At 41.5% G+C, this 20126-nt stretch overlaps 1 protein-coding gene across 10 annotated transcripts in view; it reads left to right on the forward strand.

The window, feature by feature from the left end:
* Nucleotides 1-20126, forward strand: part of LOC138764132 (protein FAM107B-like) — a 196789-nt gene that overhangs the window by 64206 nt on the left and 112457 nt on the right. For 4 of the 10 annotated variants that reach the window (XM_069939567.1, XM_069939570.1, XM_069939569.1 and 1 more), the window contains exon 3: nucleotides 16817-16904. The exons of the other annotated variants lie outside the window; for them this stretch is intronic. The gene's annotated coding sequence lies outside the window, so the exon portion shown is untranslated. The remainder of the gene's footprint in view (nucleotides 1-16816; nucleotides 16905-20126) is intronic. 10 annotated transcript variants of the gene reach the window in all.

Below are 20126 nucleotides of genomic sequence, written 5' to 3' on the forward strand. Positions count from 1 at the left end.
ACTAGTGGTGTTCCACAGGGGTCGGTGTTGGGGCCGCTTCTTTTTACAATGAACAATGGTTTTGTGGCTAAGTTTATAGATGACACCAAGGTAGTTGGTGGAGTAGGAAGTGTTGAAGAAACCGAAAGGTTGCAGAAAGACTTGAACAGCCTAGGAGAGTGGGCGAAGAAATGGCAGATGAGAAACAATGTACAGTTCTGCACATTGGAAGAGGAAATAAACAGACAGATTATTATTCGGATGGGGAGAAAATTCAAAATTCAGAAATGCAAGGGGTCCTTGTGCAGGATGACCTAAATGTTGGCCACAAGGTTTGATCAGCAGTAAAGAAAGCGAATGCTATGTTGGCATTTGTTTCAAGGGGAATGGTGTATAAGATAGAGGTGTTGATGAGGCTCTATAGGGCACTGGTGAGATGTCAGTTATAGAAATGTGTGCAGTTTTAGGTGCCTTATCTTAGTAAGGATGTAATAATGTTGGAGAGAGTACAGAGAAGATTTACCAGGACAATTCAAGGATTGCAAGGGCTAACGAGGAGTGGTTAGCAGCTCTTGGACTCTATTCTTTTTGAATGCTGAAAGGATTGGACAGAGTAGATGCAATTAAAATGTTTCCCTTGCTGGGTGAATCCAAGACGAGAGGGCACAGTCTTAGAATTAGAAGGTATCCATTTAAAACAGAGATGAGGAGAAATTTCTTTAGCCAGAGGGTCGTGGATTTGTGGAATTCGTTGCCACGTACAGCTGTGGAGGCTGGATCATTGGGTGTGTTTAAGGGGGAATTTGATAAGTATCTAATTAGTCAGGATATCAAGGAATATTGGGAAAAGGCTGGAACTTGGAACTAGATGTGAGAACAATTTAGCTTAGAGTGGATTTGCGGAGCAGACTCGATGGGCTGAATGGCCTACTTTGGTTCCTTTTCTCTTGTGATCATCAACTCCAGATCATTGCACAGTACCAAATCCAGAATCGCCTTCCCCTTGTGGGCTTGACCACCAACCACTCCTAAAAAAATGAAACCATCTCATGGGCATTCTACAAATGCCTTCTCTTCAGAGTCGGCATAAGAACAGATCTAATCGAGATGTGCTTAGGTAACCGCGGGGAGGGGGGAGGGCCACTGATTTTTCTGCAGCATCGGACAGGGAGGCATTAAGGGGTTGGCAACGGCAGCGTCAGACCATGTGGGGGGGCACAATAACTAATTTGAGGGGGCAGGCATGGCCCACGAATGCTCCCCCATGATGCCAACCCTGATTCTCTTTAGATCTATTGCCACCCTGATTTTTCCTAGTCCATCTGCACATTGAAGTCCCCCATGACCACTGCAGCAATGCATTTCTTTCCTGCCCTCTCTAAATCCTCCAACTAATTCCCATCAGGGTCTTTTCACCCTTGCTGCTCGTCAACTCTACCCAGAAGGACTCTACATCCTCTGATCCCATGTCCCTTTCTTGCTGAGAATTTGATTTCACTTTTTAACCAGCAGAGCCCCCCAACCTTCCTTGCCTGCCTGTCTGACTTTTCAATAGGAGTTGTATCCTTGCACGTTTTGCTCCTGGCCCAGATCCCCCTTCCACGACGATTCTGTTATGCCCACAACATCGTACCTGCTCATTTCTAACTACCCCTTCCTTTGTACTCTGCATTTAAATACAACCTTCAGTCCTGAGAACAAGGATGGCAGATGAAGATCGTGAGTTTTGGGGAGATGGAAGTTGTTGCTGAACAGCAGATTGGGAAAATGTTTAAATGAATACCTGTGTCCCTCTCAAAAAAAATGTAAATGGTGAAGCCCTGATTGCACCACCTCAATCTGGATGCATGTTTTTTTGTGCAGCTTTCCCACCATAAGTTGGGATCAACTTCCTACTCCAACACTTCATTCCCATAAAGAGTCAGAAGGCAAAAAAAAAGAGTGACAACTTCAGGAGGGTTTGTGCTTGTATTTGCATCCTAATGCATGGAAATCATGAGATTGCTGATGGTTTATATGGTACAGTATCCAGCCCACACATGAATAGGAAAGAACAGATTGTTACAGGCTTGTGGAAAATTTGACGGATGGGAACATTTAATTGAAGTTATTCTTATTGTCAGACACGTGCAATTGACTCAACTGACACAAAATCATAACTTTCCCCGGAAAGTTTTGAACAAAGCATTTATAATTTTGAGGAGAAACCATACATTGGCTAAACAAATAACTTGAGTTTATCTTGTATTTTTGTGCCCTTGGAGTGTTTTGGATGACTTTGCAGTTAATGACTTCGTTTTTGGTGAGTTTGATCACTGGTGGTCTCTGGAAAAAGTAGTAATCAACTTGCAATCAATTCAAGGATGAAATGAGCTTCCCCTAAAGTTGGTGATCTGATTTCCAGTGCAATGTTCTTCTTTGGCTTGGCTTCGCGGACGAAGATTTATGGAGGGGTAATGTCCACGTCAGCTGCAGGCTCATTTCTGGCTGACAAGTCCGATGCGGGACAGGCAAACACGGTTGCAGCGGTTGCAAGGGAAAATTGGTTGGTTGGGGTTGGGTGTTGGGCTTTTCCTCCTTTGTCTTTTGTCAGTGAGGTGGGTTCTGCAGTCTTCTTCAAAGGAGGTTGCTGCCCGCCGAACCGTGAAGCGCCAAGATGCACGGTTTGAGGTGATATCAGCCCACTGGCGGTGGTCAATGTGGCAGGCACCAAGAGATTTCTTTAGGCAGTCCTTGTACCTCTTCTTTGGTGCACCTCTGTCACGGTGGCCAGTGGAGAGCTCGCCATATAACACGATCTTGGGAAGGCGATGGTCCTCCATTCTGGAGACGTGACCTACCCAGCGCAGTTGGATCTTCAGCAGCGTGGATTCGATGCTGTCGGCCTCTGCCATCTCAAGTACTTCGTTGTTGAAGATGAAGTCGCTCCAATGAATGTTGAGGATGGAACGGAGACAACGCTGGTGGAAGCGTTCTAGGAGCCGTAGGTGATGCCGGTAGAGGACCCATGATTCAGAGCCGAACAGGAGTATGGGTATGACAATGGCTCTGTATACGCTGATCTTTGTGAGGTTTTTCAGTTGGTTGTTTTTCCAGACTCTTTTGTGTAGTCTTCCAAAGGCACTATTTGCCTTGGCGAGTCTGTCGTCTATCTCGTTGTCGATCCTTGCATCCGATGAAATGGTGCAATGTTATTAACACAATATGTGAATGTCTATAAAATGCTTAAGCTCTTCATATACAGTAACATTGATGTACTCAGTGTTGTTTCATTCGAGTGTGGCTGAAGCAATGAGGAATGTATATGCTTTAAATATTTTGATGTTCACTGTTAACATCATTTGCCAGCCTTTAATCTTATTACTGTTAGGTCTGCTTTGTTCATGAATGAGTGAGACAAACACCAGGCTGAGTCGAAATCAGGGTTCTTTGTTCTTTATTACCGGATTGTAACACTTGCGACTAACCATGTTAGTCGGAGAATGCATTCTGCCGTTATCAGCAAAATGGTGATTTTTTATACCCTTGGATATGTGCTTAGAACATCATCATATCATTACTTGTCCAATGACTAAAACTGTTGCTATCCTTTCCCTGCTAGCTTCCTGCCTCTCAATCCATCAATGTCTCTCTTATCTTGTAAGTACAAGGATGCATTTACATCTTGTTACAGCCCTGTACAGGGCAGGGTAACTCCTTACACATTCCCATCTCATGATGTTTTACCTTACATTACCCATAATATTTTCTCACAGTTTAACAATTCGTTCTTCTCTAAACATGAATCAAAAATGTCCATGAAATGAACCTAGAGGTAAGGTTAGTATTATTTCATAAACTAAATTACAGCTTTTAAAGTACTTCAGTGCTAGGGCACAAACAGTTAATGTCAGGAGACCATACTCGTTACCTCCAAGCAGATGAAGAGCAACATTGACGAAATCAAAGCACAACCAAGATTATTAATTGTAAAAGTAACATGGTGGGAAATGGGGAGAGGCTCTTGGCTGTCCGCGTCAATGACCAAAATCAACAGCAGATTCTCTTGCTGTGATGGTCATTCATGAAGGTTGAAAATGTGTATGATGGCAGGAAACTTCAGATGTAACTCTAATATCCTCAAGGATATTAAAACATAAATGCTGTTTTGCAAAATGCATGAGTGACCCCCCAATGAGTCAATAAAATTTCAAAGGAAGTGCCAAAGTTATCTCCAACTTTTAGTGCAAAATGTTTCTAGATGTGATACTTTAGATCTGATAAAAAAATTTTAATTATTTTTATTTGTCATATTTTTCTTTTTTTTGTGTGTTTTTTTTTATTATATAATATTATTAATTTTACTAATTCTTCACTCTTTATTTGGGGGAGGGGAAGGGTGGTTTTTTTAATATATTTTCTTTTTTAGTTTTTGTATATGTAGGGGGGGGTTGAATTAAGTTAGGTTATTAATGTTGTATTGTAATTATATTATTTTATTTTATATATTTTCTTTAAATGTAATTTTCTTTTTATTCCTGTGATAAAATCTTTAAATAAATTTAAAAAAAAACAACTTTTAGTGCAAAATAGTCATCTTATTCAAATAGGTTGGCTTTACAGAGGTGGTGAGGACAGATGTGATATAATTATTTAAGTTCCCCCAGAGTAGAATAGCCAAATAAGAATTTAATGCAGCAAGCTGAAGGATGAAAGAAAGCTGTTGGAAAACACCCTCTGAAATGATTGTGAAAACTTTCCAACCTATTGGGGATGGGGGGGGTGGGGGGGGGGAGAAAAAAACAATAGAAATCTTCACCAAGGATGATAAGAGCAGAGAATGTATTTCCAAAGTGAGTAAGACAATCAATGTCATTAATTATTACAAGGAATTTTCCCAACAAAACTAAAATCTGTTCATGTCTTTGGATAGCTTTTAAACATTGTTGAATGAAGCAGCAAAACAGGTCAGAAGATCAAGAGCTACAGGGGCAACATACAGCCCAAAAGGCAAGAGCCAAGTAGAAGGAGGAAGGGGAAGAGACAATCAGTGTAGAGCACCCCTGTGGCTGTTCCCCTCATCAATAAGAATACTGTTTAGGATACTGTTTGGGGGGTGGGGAGGAGGGGAAATGATCTACCAGGGACAAGTCAGAGTGGTCCGGACTCTGGGACAAAATCTGGATCTTTGGCTAAGGGGGAGAAGAGGGGAGCAATAGTGATTGAGGATTCGATGGTTAGGTGAACAGATAGGAGGTTGTGTGAACAAGATCAAGACTCCTGGATGGTATGTTGCCTCCCAAGTGCCAGGGTCAGAGACGTCTCCAATCGCGTCCATGGCACTCCCAAGCGGTACAAAAATGATGCACCTGAACTGGAAAGGGGCCAATATCCTGGGAGGGCAGATTTGATGGAGCTTTTGGGGAGATTTTAAACTAGTTTGGCGAGGGTGGGGAGGGGTGGGAACCAAAATTTGAGTGCCAAGAATAGGGAAGAAGGTGAAAAGGATGATGCCATGTGTTGTGGGTTTGTGAGGAAGGACAGATAGGAAGCATGAATGTTGTCTATTGAAGGGTTTGAAATGTCTATTTCAATGCAAGGAGTATTAGGATTAAGGGAAATGGAGCTTGGATCAGGACATGGAATTGTGATGTTATGGCTATTGTAGAAACTTGGTTGACAGGATTGGCTGATGCAGGTACTGTGGTTTTTAATTGTTTTAAAAGGGATAGGATGGCAGGTAATAGAGGGGGGAGTAGCATTACTGGTCAGGGACAGTATTAGGGCTGGAGAAATGGAAGAAGATGTAGAGGGAATGTCAACTGAGTCAGTGTGAGTGGAAGTCAGAAATAGGAAGGGAGTGATTACTGCACTGGGAGCCCCCAAATAGCCCTCAGGATATGGAGAAACAGATAAGTAGGTGGATTTTGGAATGATGCAGGGTTGTTTATATGGGAGACCACCTTCCCAAATATTGACTAACACCCCCTGACTGCAAGAGGGATAGAGGAAGCAGAATTTGTTAGGTGTATCCAAGATGGACTCCTGATGCAGTATGTGGACCAGCCGACTGGATAAGAGATCTAGTACAGGGTAATGAACCTACTCAGATAGCAGACCCTCTGTGGGGAGCATTTCGGTGATAGTGATCACAACTCCCTGAACTGTAGCATAGCTATGGGCAGTTATAAAAGCAGACAAAATGAGAATGTGCTTAATTGGGAAAGGGCTAATTATGATGGAATGAGGCAGGAACTAGGGAGAGTAAATTGGGAACAGATGTTCATGAGACAAAGCAGATGTAGTGGGTGGATGTTTAGGGGCCAGTTGCATGGGGTTCTGGATAGGTTAAGATGGAAAAGATTGTAGGAAAAGGACATCATGGTTGACAAAGCAGGTGAGGCAGCTTGTTAGAAAGAATGAAGTATACATAGATTTAGGCAGCAAAAAGCAGGAAGGGATCATGAGAATTATATGGTAGCCAGTAAGGTACATAAGTGGACATAAGGCTTACAATGAAGCTGTCCAAATTTCAAATCCAATTTGTGTTAATCGCATTGGCAGTGGCCAGGAAGTGCATTGCAGTGACTTGGAAGTCTGACTCTAGTCTTAGTATCGAACGATGGAAAAAAGAAATGCAATGTTACGTTCCCCTGGAGAAAATAACTTACAGCCTTAGTAACAAATACAGTACCTTTTGTAAGATATGGCAGCCATACATTGCACTACATAGGTGCATGGTGGTGATTGCTTTCCCTGTTCCCTGCAGCCGCTTTCTCTCCCCCACACTGGTCCTGATCAAGGAGAGTCAAGAATGAGCACTGACCTGGAAGCCGCCCATTGAGCTGTGACAGTCCCTGTCCATTTTTAAATTATTTTTTAAATTCTCTTAATGCTAATGTTTGTTATTGTTATTGTAGTATGAGTGAATCGTTTTGTTCTACATGTAGGGGGATAGGCAGGCTTGTCTATATAGTCATAACGAAAAGGAACATATGTATATGTGATTGTGAACTGCCATTGTTTGCAGGACACTGTATATGACTGTACAAGCTTGTGTGAAAATATAAATAAAATATTCAAAAAAAAGGAAGGAACATAAGAAAGGGAGCATGAGAAAGCCTTGGCAAGTGGGTTTAAGGAGATACCCAAGGTGTTCTATGCCTTCATGAAGAACAGAAGGATGGTGAGAGTGAAGGTGGGGCCTCTAAAGGATAAAGGAGGCAATGTTTACCTGGTGGCGGGGAAGGTCCTAAATGAATAATTTGGTTCAGTATTCACTGGAAAAAAGGACTTTGGTCAAGGTGAGGTCAGAATAGAACAACCTTGCATGCTGGACCATGTTGAGGTGAGGAAAGAGGAATTGATGGATCTTCTTAAAAACCCTTAAGATTGATAAGTCCCTGAGGCTAGATGAGATGTACCCCAGGTTGCTGTGGGAAGGGAGGGAAGAGATAGCTTGGGCGTTTGTGATGATCTTTGCATCCTTCTTGGAGAAAGAGGGGAAGTGCCAGAAGATTGGAGAATGGCAAATGTGCTCCCCTTGTTTAAAAAATGTAATATGGAAAATTCTGGGAATTTTAAGTCAGTGAGTTTTGTGTCAGTGGTGGGCAAACTATTGGAGGGGTTTCTTGAGGACAGGATTTACAAGCATTTAGAGAATTACAGTCTTCTCAGGGATAGTTAGCATGGCTTTGTGAGGGAAGGTTGTGTCTCATGAGGAGGTATCAAAAGAAATTGATGAAGGTAGGCTGTTAGATGTGGAGTATATTTGTCTTAGTGAGGCATTTGACAAAGCCTCCCGTGAGAGGCGTGTTCAGAAATTCATGGGATCCATAGAACCTTAGCTGGGTGGATTCAGAATGGACTTGCCTGTAGAAAGCAGAGAGTAGTAGAGGATGGAATGTATTCTGCCTGGAGGTCAGTGATGAGTGGAGTTCCACAGGAATCTGTTCTAGGACCCCTGCTCTGTGATTTTTGTTAATGAATAACCTAGATGCAGAAGGATGAGTCAGTAAGTTTGCGGATGATACGAAGGTTTAAAGAGTTGTGGATAGTTGAAGTTTGTCGTAAGTTACAAAAGGATATAGACGGGATGCAGAGTTAGGCAGAAAGTGGCAGGTGGAGTTCAATCTGGATAAATGTGAGGTGATACATTTTAGAAGGTCAAACCTGAAGGGGCTTACAAAGTTAATGATTGGATACTTAACAGTGTGGAAGAACAGTAGGATCTTGGGGTCCAAATCCATACATCTCTCAAGGTTGTCATGCAGGTTGATAGGATAGTTAAGAAAGCATATGGGATGCTGGGCTTCATTAGTTGGGAGATTAAGTTCAAGAGTGGGGATTTGGGTTTTTTTTGTTGGAATATATAGGTTAGCACAACATTGATAGCCAAAGGTGCTCTAGTGGGCTATGGTCAATCTTCAGATGAGGAGGCAGATTATCCTTAGTAAAAACACAGAAATGCTGGAGGAACTCACCATAAGATGTAAAGATATTTAACCGGCATTTTGGGCCTGAGCCCTTCTTCAAGGTATGGGTAAAAAGCAGCAGGCACCTCAGTTAAAAGGGTGGGAATACATTGGAACCATGCCCTTTTATTGCTTTGGCAATTCTTTAGAGGAAAATATTTCCTTGAACTTAATTCAAAAAGAATAGTACCTTTTACTTAATTGATGGCCAAATGAGCAATTTGGATGAAATGGAAAGGCAGCTCAGCACCAACTCATTCAAATGGGGGTCTTGCTTGAGTTTGGAGAAAATTAGATATAACATTAAAGGTTGATCTTGACAGGATATGGGGCCCATTCATGGGTTATTATCATAATTTGAATACATAGGCGGGGATGCTCTGGGGGTTTCCTGTCCGATGTCCAGGAGCCAAGACTTGATTCTTTACATATTATTTGTTGGTGACTGTGCTTAGTGGGATAGAATGGGTGATTTTTCTCTTTTTTCTTTAATTTTTCAATATAAGAGATTAGTTCAATTAGATAACCACAATGAATATGATATAATATTAGATTATGAGGTAAAGGTTTTAAAAGGGAATTTCTACTTTATTGCAGCATTGTGTGCAAGACCATGTATATTTTATGATTCATATTCTAATATAAAAGTTGTCTAATTAATTTGTAGACAGTAATATTTCTCTCTACTAAGTCAATAAAAATATTTTATAAAGAAAAGACTGAGGAGAAGGAAAGTAAGGGCAAGGGGGGGAGTACAGACCAACGGACAGATCATCCTTCCCTCTCCACATATCCCACTTGTACCTGATCCCCGATGATTGTTAACTTAAGCTGAATACAAAAATATTTTAAAGGTATAAAAATTCAACTTTTGGGGCACGAAGTAGCGGTTAGCGCAACACGTTTACAGCGCCAGCAATCGGGACCAGACCGGGGTTCAAATCCCGCACTGTCTGTAAGGAGTTTGTGTGTTCTCCCCATGTTACCGTGCTGTATGCCTAAATAAATTTTTTTAAATAATCATTGAGAAATTTCTAAAAGAACCTACCTCCAATTTCAGTTTTCTTGTTTCACTTTAGTTATGCTTAAGAAAGATAACAGTAACATTATTTTATCCAAAGATGTATTCAGATTATATCAAAAGCAAAGGTGGCTAATATTTCCAGATTTTAAATCACTGAATGGTAAATATAAGTTGTGTTAGCCCCTTTTATATTGTTGTCACAATGTTAAAATATTTTCATGTATTCAAACTCTTGACAAAACTAGGTACATTTGAAAATAGACAGAAAATAATGGAAACACTCAGCAGGCCAGTCATCATCTGTTGAAAGAGAATGGAGTTAATGGTTCAGGCCAATGACCTATTTCATCTGATTTGATGGACATTTTACTACCGACATGATATCTTTTGGTTGTCAATTGTCAGGGTCTGTCCTTTAAAAAATCTGTTCTCATCTTGTGAACAGTGAATTTTAATTGAAGCCATTCTTATTGTCAGTCATGTGCAAGCAACTCGACTGACTCCAAATCCCAATGTTAAACTTCAGAAAGTTTTGAACAAAGAACTTATAATGTGAGCAGAACTTGTTTATAGTTTACATAGAAAGATTACCTTTCCTCCTGAACACATTGTGTACATTAGGTGAAGCTGTCCCGATGTATGTATTATCCTTGAATTTTGAAGCAAAAAATAAAAATGTAATTACCGGGCAGGTGAGTCCACGCTGCTGAAGATCCAGCTGCGCTGGATGGGTCACGTCTCCAGAATGGAGGACCATCGCCTTCCCAAGATCGTGTTATATGGCGAGCTCTCCACTGGCCACCGTGACAGAGGTGCACCAAAGAAAAGGTACAAGGACTGCCTAAAGAAATCTCTTGGTGCCTGCCACATTGACCACCGCCAGTGGGCTGATAACGCCTCAAACCGTGCATCTTGACGCCTCACAGTTTGGCGGGCAGCAACCTCCTTTGAAGAAGACCGCAGAGCCCACCTCACTGACAAAAGGCAAAGGAGGAAAAACCCAACACCCAACCCCAACCAACCAATTTTCCCCTGCAACCGCTGCAACCGTGTCTGCCTGTCCCGCATCGGACTTGTCAGCCACAAACGAGCCTGCAGCTGACGTGGACTTTTTACCCCCTCCATAAATCTTCGTCCGCGAAGCCAAGCCAAAGAAAGAAGAAAATTATCATCCAATGAAAAACTACCACAATATGAAGCAGCAAATCCATTCTGCTCATTTAGCAAAAGACAAATTGGAACATGAAAACTCCTGTGGAGCCCACATTACACCGGGAAACTTAACTGTGAAATATAAACAAAATATAAAAGCAGATTAGACCAAGGGTGCTATGTGTGTTTGAAGTCCTCTAAAAGTGACTTGTCCATGTCAGCACAGTACAGTGTAGTGAAGGTCCTGCAAGACGGTGAAAACCTATGTGACTGAGTTGAAAGCCTTCGACCGCGGTGGCAAGGTCAAACAAGGCTCTTCTGCCACTTCAGTACATTTGGACAAAAAGAAGAAAACCGGGAGATTATGGGAAAGCTGAGGCATAAAGATAGTGAACCTTAAACAAAAGAAAAGTAGAGATTGTTGCAACTGAATTCATTGTAGCAAGTGTAAAACACGAAAGTCTGCAGACACCATGACTGAAGTAAAAACACAAAGCTGGAGAAACACAGCAGATCAAATAGAGTCCTTTATGTAACAAAGTTAAAGATGCGTGACCAACAATTCAGGCCTCGTGACGTTCATCAAGGCCCCTAATGTGGTGCTTTATATTTCATTGTAACAAGTAATGTACCAAACACAAGATAAAAGTTTATCTACTGTAGTAATGATAAAGATTAACACAAAGTAAATTGTATTAGGTGAAAGGTTTGATGTATAAAGGTTGCAACAGCACTGATTTACCACAGCTTACAAACAAATAATACACTCACTCATTTCTTTCTGCACACCATGAAGTCGACTTTATTATTCACTCGACACAACATTCCACTCTTCAATTCCCCAAACACCACCCAGCTAAACTCCTCTGACCTTCTCATTGGCTCACTGCCACACAGGTGATCCTGACACTCTCATTCTCCTCCTGACAAAGATAAGTACACAACCACAACAGCACCCCCCCTCCCCACCCCCCAGCCACTGAGACGACAGATTGGAACTGTCCCACTACATAATGGTCTAGAGGGCTAACAATTCAGCCCGACTTCGTACGATAGTGCAAGGCAGGCAATGCATGGTCTGACTGGCAGGGGTGGGACTGGCCCTCTGACTCTGGACCATCGGTATACGCCGGCTTCAACTTGTTGATGGAAACAGTGTCAGCTTTTACATTCCTGTCAATCGCAAAAGTATTCAGGTGGCATCGAAAGACCTGAAAAGGACCATCGTAAATGGGCTGAAGTGCATTGTGCCGGAGGAACGTGCGAGTGCAGTGTTGTAAATTATTCGGCACATACACTGCGGGTGATGGCTGCCGCATAGGAGTAGGTTGGAGTAATCTCACGTTTTCCTGAAGTCAATCAACATAACTAGCAGGACCGTAGAGCGTTGTGCTGAGACTTGGATTCACAAACTCACCTGGCAAGGTTAACAGGCCATATATTAGCTCTCCCACTGAGCATCCAAGATCTGCCTTAACAGCAGTACGCACTCCAAGGTGAACCGGGCAAACGTTCGCTCCACGTGGATGCCGCATCACCACCTGCTGTTAATGCTGCCTTCGACTGTTGATGAAAATGCACAACGAGGCCATTGGCCTGCAGATGATAAGCAGTAGTGCAAATATGGAAGATCAGTGAGAATTATGAACAACGTTAACTCGAACCGAGACCCTCGATCCATTGTAATAGTGACTGGAACACTGAAAGATGGAATCCAATGATACACGAAAGCCCTAGCAAATGTCTCCACAGAGATGTCAGTGATAGGAATGGCCTCCTGCCACCTGGTAGTCCAGTCCTCACATGTGAGCAGGTAAGTATGTCCTTGAGATGGCAGAAGTGGACCTACCAAGTCGAGGTGCACGTGTTGGGAATGGGATTATGGACAGCAAAATCCCCCAGCTTGGATTTTGTGTGTCTGGAGACTTTAGAGCATTGACACGGCAAACAGGTCCTTGCCTGTAATCCCTCTCAACCTTTCTCTTTCCACTCACATCCCACTTCAAGTAATCCCTATGCCATCGGTGCTCTGTGATTAGTAAGTGATTGCTTAAGGTGGGATATGAGTGGGAAGGGAAGGTTGAGAATCATTGCTCTAGACTCAATTGTTACTGAAATATTTTGCTTGAGAAAAATTGTAATTGGCCCATTTCCTTTGGAGTTAGGAAACTGTGCACATAACGAGTCAATTAGGTATGATTAAAACTGTGTTTTTCAAATGTTTTCTTTCCACACACATCCCACCTTAAGCAATCCCTTACTAATCACAGAGCACCTATGGCACAGAGATTACTTAAGGTGGAATGTGAGTGGAAAGAAAAAGGTTGAGAACCACTGCTGTAATCCAATATCCCGTTTAACATGAGGCCAGGTAAAACATTCTGTAATCAGTTTGATCGATGCTCTTCTACCAGGATGTGATAGATAGTGAAGAGACTCTTAAAATCTCCCACCTCATAGTCGCCAGCACAAAGGTCCTCAGTCTTCCTGTGGAATAATCACACACTAACGTTTCACTCAATTCATCCAGGGTCAAATCTTGGAGACAAGAGTTGATCCGGAGATACTAGATGAGATTGGGATTGGTGTGCTATGCATGAGCCAGGGCGGTGAAATCGATGGCTATAGTTGTATGTAAGGTGTCAATGTCGTGCTTGGACAGGGTGTTGGCTATGGCATTCACTTTTCATCGGATGATCCATATGTTCAATGAAAATTGTAAGATGAAGTGCCGAATCTCTCTGGGTGAGTAGAGATGTGTGCTAGTACTTGCAGTATGTGCAAGAGAGGCTGGTGGTCTGTATAAACGGTAAAAGGTCGGCCTGCCAATAAAAAGCAGAAATGTTTCACTGTGAGATAGAGGGCCAAGAGTTCGCAATCAAGTGTTTGCCTGAGCCGGTGACAGCTTGGCTGAAAAAAAACGCCAGTGGTTCCAAATGCCCACGGACTCGTTCTCACACTGCTCCCACAATGCTGACAGATGCATCTATGGTAAGAGAGATCAAGGCTTTGGGCTTTTGATGTACAAGGACCGTGACATTCGTAAGCGCAGTCTTCAACATCGTTGAAAGCACGCACAGCAGCTTCTCCCAAAGTTAATGATCTTTCAGACACAAATCGGATTCTTCTAGTAGTTCAATGAGGGGATAACAGAGATGCTACAGCATGTGGCAGGAATCAGCTGCTACCCCTCCATCATTAGACTCCTCAACAACAAACTCAATCAGGGACTCATTTAAGAACCCTAACCTTTGCACTTTATTGATTTATTTTCTCTTTCTATTGCACAGTCAGTTTATTTACATTTTTTATTTGTTTTCATGTGTACATTGAGTTCAGATTTTTTGCACGACCGATAAGTGGTAATTCTGCCTCGCCTGCAGGGAAAATCTCAGGGTTGTATGTGATGCCATGTATGCACTCTGACAATAAATCTATGTCTGATGAAAGACCATTAACCTGAAACCTTGACTCTGGTTCACTCTCTATGCTTGTGGCTTAACTGCTTGGTATTTCCAGTGTTTTCTGTTTTTATTTCATGCAGTTAGGTGTTCAATGCCTTCAAACAAAAAGGCTGATGGAATAGTTATTTACCTTTGCAAACAGTCCCCTGCAATGGTTCAAGAGGAGAGTTGCAGATGGAATGATGTCAGTACCTGAAGTGACATCAGGCTGACAAGGGTGCTTCAGTAAGCTGCAGAGTCGCAGGTTAAATTAATTAATGCCGATTTTTAAAAAAAAAATCTTTGGTCTAATTTCTGATCATGATTGGGCATAACACAGACCATCGGCTTTTTAAACAAAGGTCTGAAGCAAAATGCATTGACATTAATCAGGATTTGTTAAAGATTTTATTACATTGGCTTAATTTGTTATTTATAATTTTCTTTAAATATTGTAATTAGATTAGTTTTCACAATATTATTATCTGGAGTTGAGTAATCAAAATTTGCAGTTTCAATTTCCATTTTGGAATCTGATTTTTTTTATCCTTTCTGATTTTCTGCAGACATGATGTTGACATCTCTGTTTAATACTGTACCATAAATTTATTGGCAGTTCTATGATAATGTATTCATAATTCCAGTTGCTTTTTTCGAATACAAACTCTACAGTATGATTTTGTCTTAATTGAATGTCTTACCACAATTGAGATAAACAATTTTAAAAGAAAATTTGTTCATTATTTAAGCATAATGTGAGCTCTGAAAATAAATCCTTTTGTGACTGCCAAAATCAGCCAGCCTGGGATTTCTTGCCAGCAATTTTAAAATAGCATCCAAATTTCCCACTGTTTGTTGATTGCTTTAATTGATTAATAAAGTGCACAGAAAGTAGATTTTCTTTTTGCAGTCATCCAATTCCATTCTGCCACGTAACAGTAATTTGAATTGTGATCAAAGCATGAAACAGGCACAATTTGAACTACTCTCATTTGCCTGCATTTCAGATCTATTGTCAGAGAACATGCGTGACATCACATACAACCCCGTGATTCCTTTTTCCTGTGGGTGCAGTAGAATTACCACTAATTGGTAGTGTCACATACCAGATCAGGAGCAATGGCAATAACCAAGAGAGTGTTTTATTCAAAACAATTTTTTATTTATTAATAACATTTCTTACTTAACCCTAATTTAATATATGAGGCATCATATTTCTTTACATTGTTGCTCAAAGCAATAATGAAGTATTTTGAAACATCACAAAGGAAGAGAAGTAGGCCATACAGCCCATCGAGTCTACTCCGCAACTCACCCTGAGCCAAACTGTTCTAGCATCTAGTTCCAATTTCACGCCTTTTTCTCCCACATCCTTTGATACCCTGACTAATTAGATACCTATCAATCTCCCCTTAAACTTCCCCAATTATCGGGCCTTCACAGCTGTATGTGGCAATTAATTCCACAAATCCACGACCCTCTGGCTAAAGAAATTTCCCCTCATCTCTGTTTTAAAAGGTTACCTTCTAATTCTAAGACTGTGCCCTCTTGTCCTGGATTCACCCACCAAGGGAAACATCTTATTCACATCTACTCTGTCCATTCCTTTCAGCATTTGAGATGTTTCTATGAGATTCCCTCTCAATCTTCTATTCTCTAATAAATACAATCCAAGAGCCGATAAATGTTCCCCGTATATTAGCCGTTGCATTCCAGGAATCATCCTGGTGAATCTTCTCGGTACTCTTTCTAACATCATTACATCCCTTCTAAGATTAGGGGCCCAAAATTGCACACAGTACTCCAAATGAGTTCTCACCAGTGCCCCATCAAGCCATTTTTAAAACTCACAAGTTTCTTGTAGAGTTGTTTTCGGATCAATGTTTCTTCAGACAATCAATTTTCTCTCTCTTGCATGGAGATTTTGGAGTCTGTGTTCCACATGAAGAAACTGCCCTCTTTCCAAAGAAACAGCGAAGTGGCTTGGCTATTTTCTTCTACGATGAATTTACAAACCCAGACAAGGATTAAATGAAGTGCCCGTAAGGAAAAGGACATGGTTGAACTGCCCTTTTTATCTTGAAGAGACAGTCAGAAGTGGTCTTCCTATTCTGTGTTCTCCTTTGAATAACCTGTAACAGCATCTTTTCTGGTTACTGTATCTTCAATCCTGTCTTCCACAGGATGGTCAACTTCCTTCTGCCCAAAATGCCTCTGGTTCCAGTAATATCTTTATCTGAAAATTCTCACCACATGGCATCATTTCTGTTTCATTTCACCAAAAGCATGAATCATGCCAGATGGCTTTTTGAAGTACTCCCAAAGCTAATTCAAATCTATATGCTAAAAGAATCTCCAGTCACTTAGGGACACTTCAAAAGTATGAATTATGAGCCCACGAACTCCAGTCTGTCTGGGTCATTCAATTAAAAGTCCCGTTTGTTTAAACAACTGCCAGCAGAATGCTCTGTGTGCACACAAATGCTTTTAAGCCAGCATACATTGTTCTTGAGTTTCAATTAAGGAACCACTTCAGCTTTATATGTCTGTTTTTCCAAACATACCAACTCTCTCCTGAATGTAACTGTGTGTCTCTGTGACCCTGAATCCAGCCCACAATCCTTCACTAGAGATATAAATATATATATATATATATATATATATATATATATACATATATAATTTGATAACTTTATTAAGAAATATATATTTTATAACTGAAGATTTTAACTTTAAAGATTAATATTAGCACAAATCTGTTACAGAAGTGTACAACAAACTGCACATGAACAAAGAACTAAAACAAACTGAGCAATACAGAGAGAACAAAAAGAAAATCAGTAAAGTGCACAAGTAAGAGTCCTTAAATGAGTCTCTGATTGAGTTTGTTATTGAGGAGTCTGTTGATGGAGGGGTATCAGCTTTCCTGAACCTGGTGGTGCAAGTCTTGAGGCACCTATACCTCTTTCCTGATGGCAGCAATGAGAACAGAGTGTGTGCTGGGTGGCAATGGTCTTTGATGATTGCTGCTGCTCTCTGACGCCAGCATTCCCTGTAGATGTTCTCGGTGGTGGGGAAAGTTTTACCTGTGATGTCCTGGGCTGTGTCCACTATCTTTTAGAGGGCTTTACACTCAGGGGTATTGGTGTTTCTATACCAGACCATGATTCATCTGCTCACCACACTTTCCACCATACCTCTGTAGAAATTTGTCAGTGTTTCCGATGTCAGACCAAACCTCCACAAACGCCTGAGGAAGTAGAGGTGCTGTCGTGCCTTCTTCATGATCCTATTAGAGTGTTGGGTCCAGGAAAGATCTTCTGAGAGAGTGACTCCCAAGAACTTAAATGTGCTCACCATCTCCACCTCTGATCCCCCAATGATCACTGGATTGTACACCTCTGGCTTTCCTTTCCTGAAGTCAACAATCAGCTCCTTAGTTTTGGTGGCATTGAGTACGAGGTTGTTGTTGGTGCCCCATGCAGCCAAGTTTTCCATCTCCATCCTCCATGCTGACTCATCCCCTTCCTTTACACAACCCACTACCATGGTATTGTCAGAAAATTGGTGGATGGTGTTCTTATTGTAACGAGCCATACAGTCGTAGATGTAAAGTGAGTAGGATAGGGGGCAAAGAACACAGCCCTGTGGTGCTCTGGTACTGATGGAGATTATGCAGGAGAAGTTCTTACCAATCCTCACTGGAGGTGAGGAAATCCATGATCCAATTGAGTCCCAGAACTTGGAGTTTGCTGATCAGTTTTGAGGGGATAATGGTGTTAAATGCCAAATTGTAGTTGATAAAGAACATCCTGATGTATGTATTTTTGCTGTCCAGGTGTTTCAGGGCTTTGTGTAGAGCCCATGAGATGGCATCCAGCGTAGACCTGTTGCTATGATAGGAAAACTGGAATGTTTCCTTGTAATCGCTCAAACAGGAGTTAATGTGCTTCAACACCAGCCTTTCAAAACACTTCGTCACTGTTGATGTAAGTGCTACTGGTTGATAGACATTAAGGCAGGTTACTACACTCTACAGTATGATTGACGCCTGTCTAAAAGAGGTGGATTCCACATCCTGCTGGAGTGAGATATTGAAGATATCTGTGAATACCTTTGGTAAGATGGTCAGCACAGATCTTTAATACTTGGCCAGGTACTCCATCTGGGCTGGATGATTTCCTCAGATTCACTCTCTTAAAGGCAGCCCGCACGTCATCCTCAGATACGGACAGGATGCGATCATCAGGGGACAGGGGGGTGCAGATTGCTGTTACAGTCGTCAAATTGGGCATTGAGTTCCTTTGGAAGAGAAGCTACTACTGTACCGGATTTGATTTTGTAACAGGTTATGGCATTTCAGCCCTGGCACAGCAGACACGATGTCCCTCATTGTTTCCATTTTCATCCGGAATCTTCACTTCTCCCGGGAGATTGCTTTCCTGAATTTGGTAACATTTGGGCCCATATCCTTCTCAATCCTTTCCATGCATAACTCGGTCTCATTGTCTTTAAAAGTCCATAATTATACCTACTTCTATGGCTTCCTGTGGAAGCTTCTTCCAAACATGGACTATTCTCAGGGAGAAAAATTTGCCCCTCCTCTCTCTCTTAAATCTCTCCGCCCTCATCTCAAACATGTACCCCCTAGTTTTAGTATCATTACCCTTGCAAAAATACAGTTAGCATTCACCTTATCCAAGATCCTCAGATCTTATTTACTGTAAAACCCCTGTTATCTGGAATTCAAGTGGAAGCCTCAAGCAACAGGCAAATAAAGAGGTAAAAAAATACGGAGGTTTAAAATTGTCATGCCTTCCTGTTAGTTCACCAATTAATGCAATCCCAAGCATTCGTAAAATTCACTTATACAGCATTTACCAATCTCTAATCCAGTGGTTCTCAACCTTTTTCTTTCCAATCACCTACCACTTTAAGTAATCCCTATGCCATCGGTGGTCTGTGATGAGTAAGAAATTGCTTAAGTGGTATGTGAGTGGGAAGGGAAGGTTGAGAACCACTGCTCTAGACCCAATTGTTACTGAAATATTTTGCTTGAGAAGAATTGTTATTGGCCCATTTCCTTTGGAGTTATGAAACCATGCACATAACAAGTCAATGAGGTATGATTAAAACAGTGGTTTTCAAACTTTTTCTTTCTACCCACATACCACCCTAAGCAATCCTTTACTAATCACAGAGCACCGATGGCATAGGGATTACTTAAAGCGGTGTGTGATTGGAAAGAAAAAGGTTGAGAACCACTGCTAGGTCATATATGTTCAGTCCTCAGCTCATGCACTCCAAGGAATAAACTTCCAGCCTTCCTCCATACCTTAAGCCCTCCAATTCAGGTAACCAATGGTTCGTTTATAAAAGCAATGATTTGCCTCATTTATTTATTTCAGTGGAGCCAGATAGTGCACCATCAGGAATTCCTAGTGGATTTTCAGAGTTTACAGTATTCGTTTGGTTTGTGTGTTGAACTTCTGTTATGCAAGTTAAAGGCACAAATTTCTGACCACAAAGAGCAGAGAAAAACTGGCAGGCTTACTGTGTGGAACCACTCGCCCATCTCCCCTCATGAACCTCTCCTTTGGAATGCAGTCTTTGTGTAAACACAATGAAGGTAGGCATCCTCACAGAAACTCACCTCCAGTTTTGGTTCTGCCTGGCTGTAACATTGTGTCAAAAAAAGATTCCAATGTGCATTAGGATGACATTTCATTTTAAAAGCTAGCACCCTATTAACCAGCAGAGTGTTGACTATTTTTAGCCAAGTTTTCTTCAGGAGTGTTGACTCAACAGAAGTGCAACTACTGCTGGCTCCCTTCAAACTGGCTGAGCAATTGTTTTCTTGCTTGGGTTCACCCCTCATTCCCATGAAATCATCGGTAACCTTATGATCTCTGACATCTTTATTCACGTAGAAGTCTCACCAAGGTCTGGTGGCCGGCTAGTTAATTCAAACATCATCAGAGTTGCCCCAATTCTTTTTGACCTCGATTCTTGTTATTCTCAAAAGAGCCATTGTGTGAAGCCCTGAAATGTTTGCTGCCACTCTAATACCAGCAT

The sequence above is a fragment of the Narcine bancroftii genome, chromosome 5 (assembly GCF_036971445.1).
Source record: "Narcine bancroftii isolate sNarBan1 chromosome 5, sNarBan1.hap1, whole genome shotgun sequence".
Taxonomy (NCBI): domain Eukaryota; kingdom Metazoa; phylum Chordata; class Chondrichthyes; order Torpediniformes; family Narcinidae; genus Narcine; species Narcine bancroftii.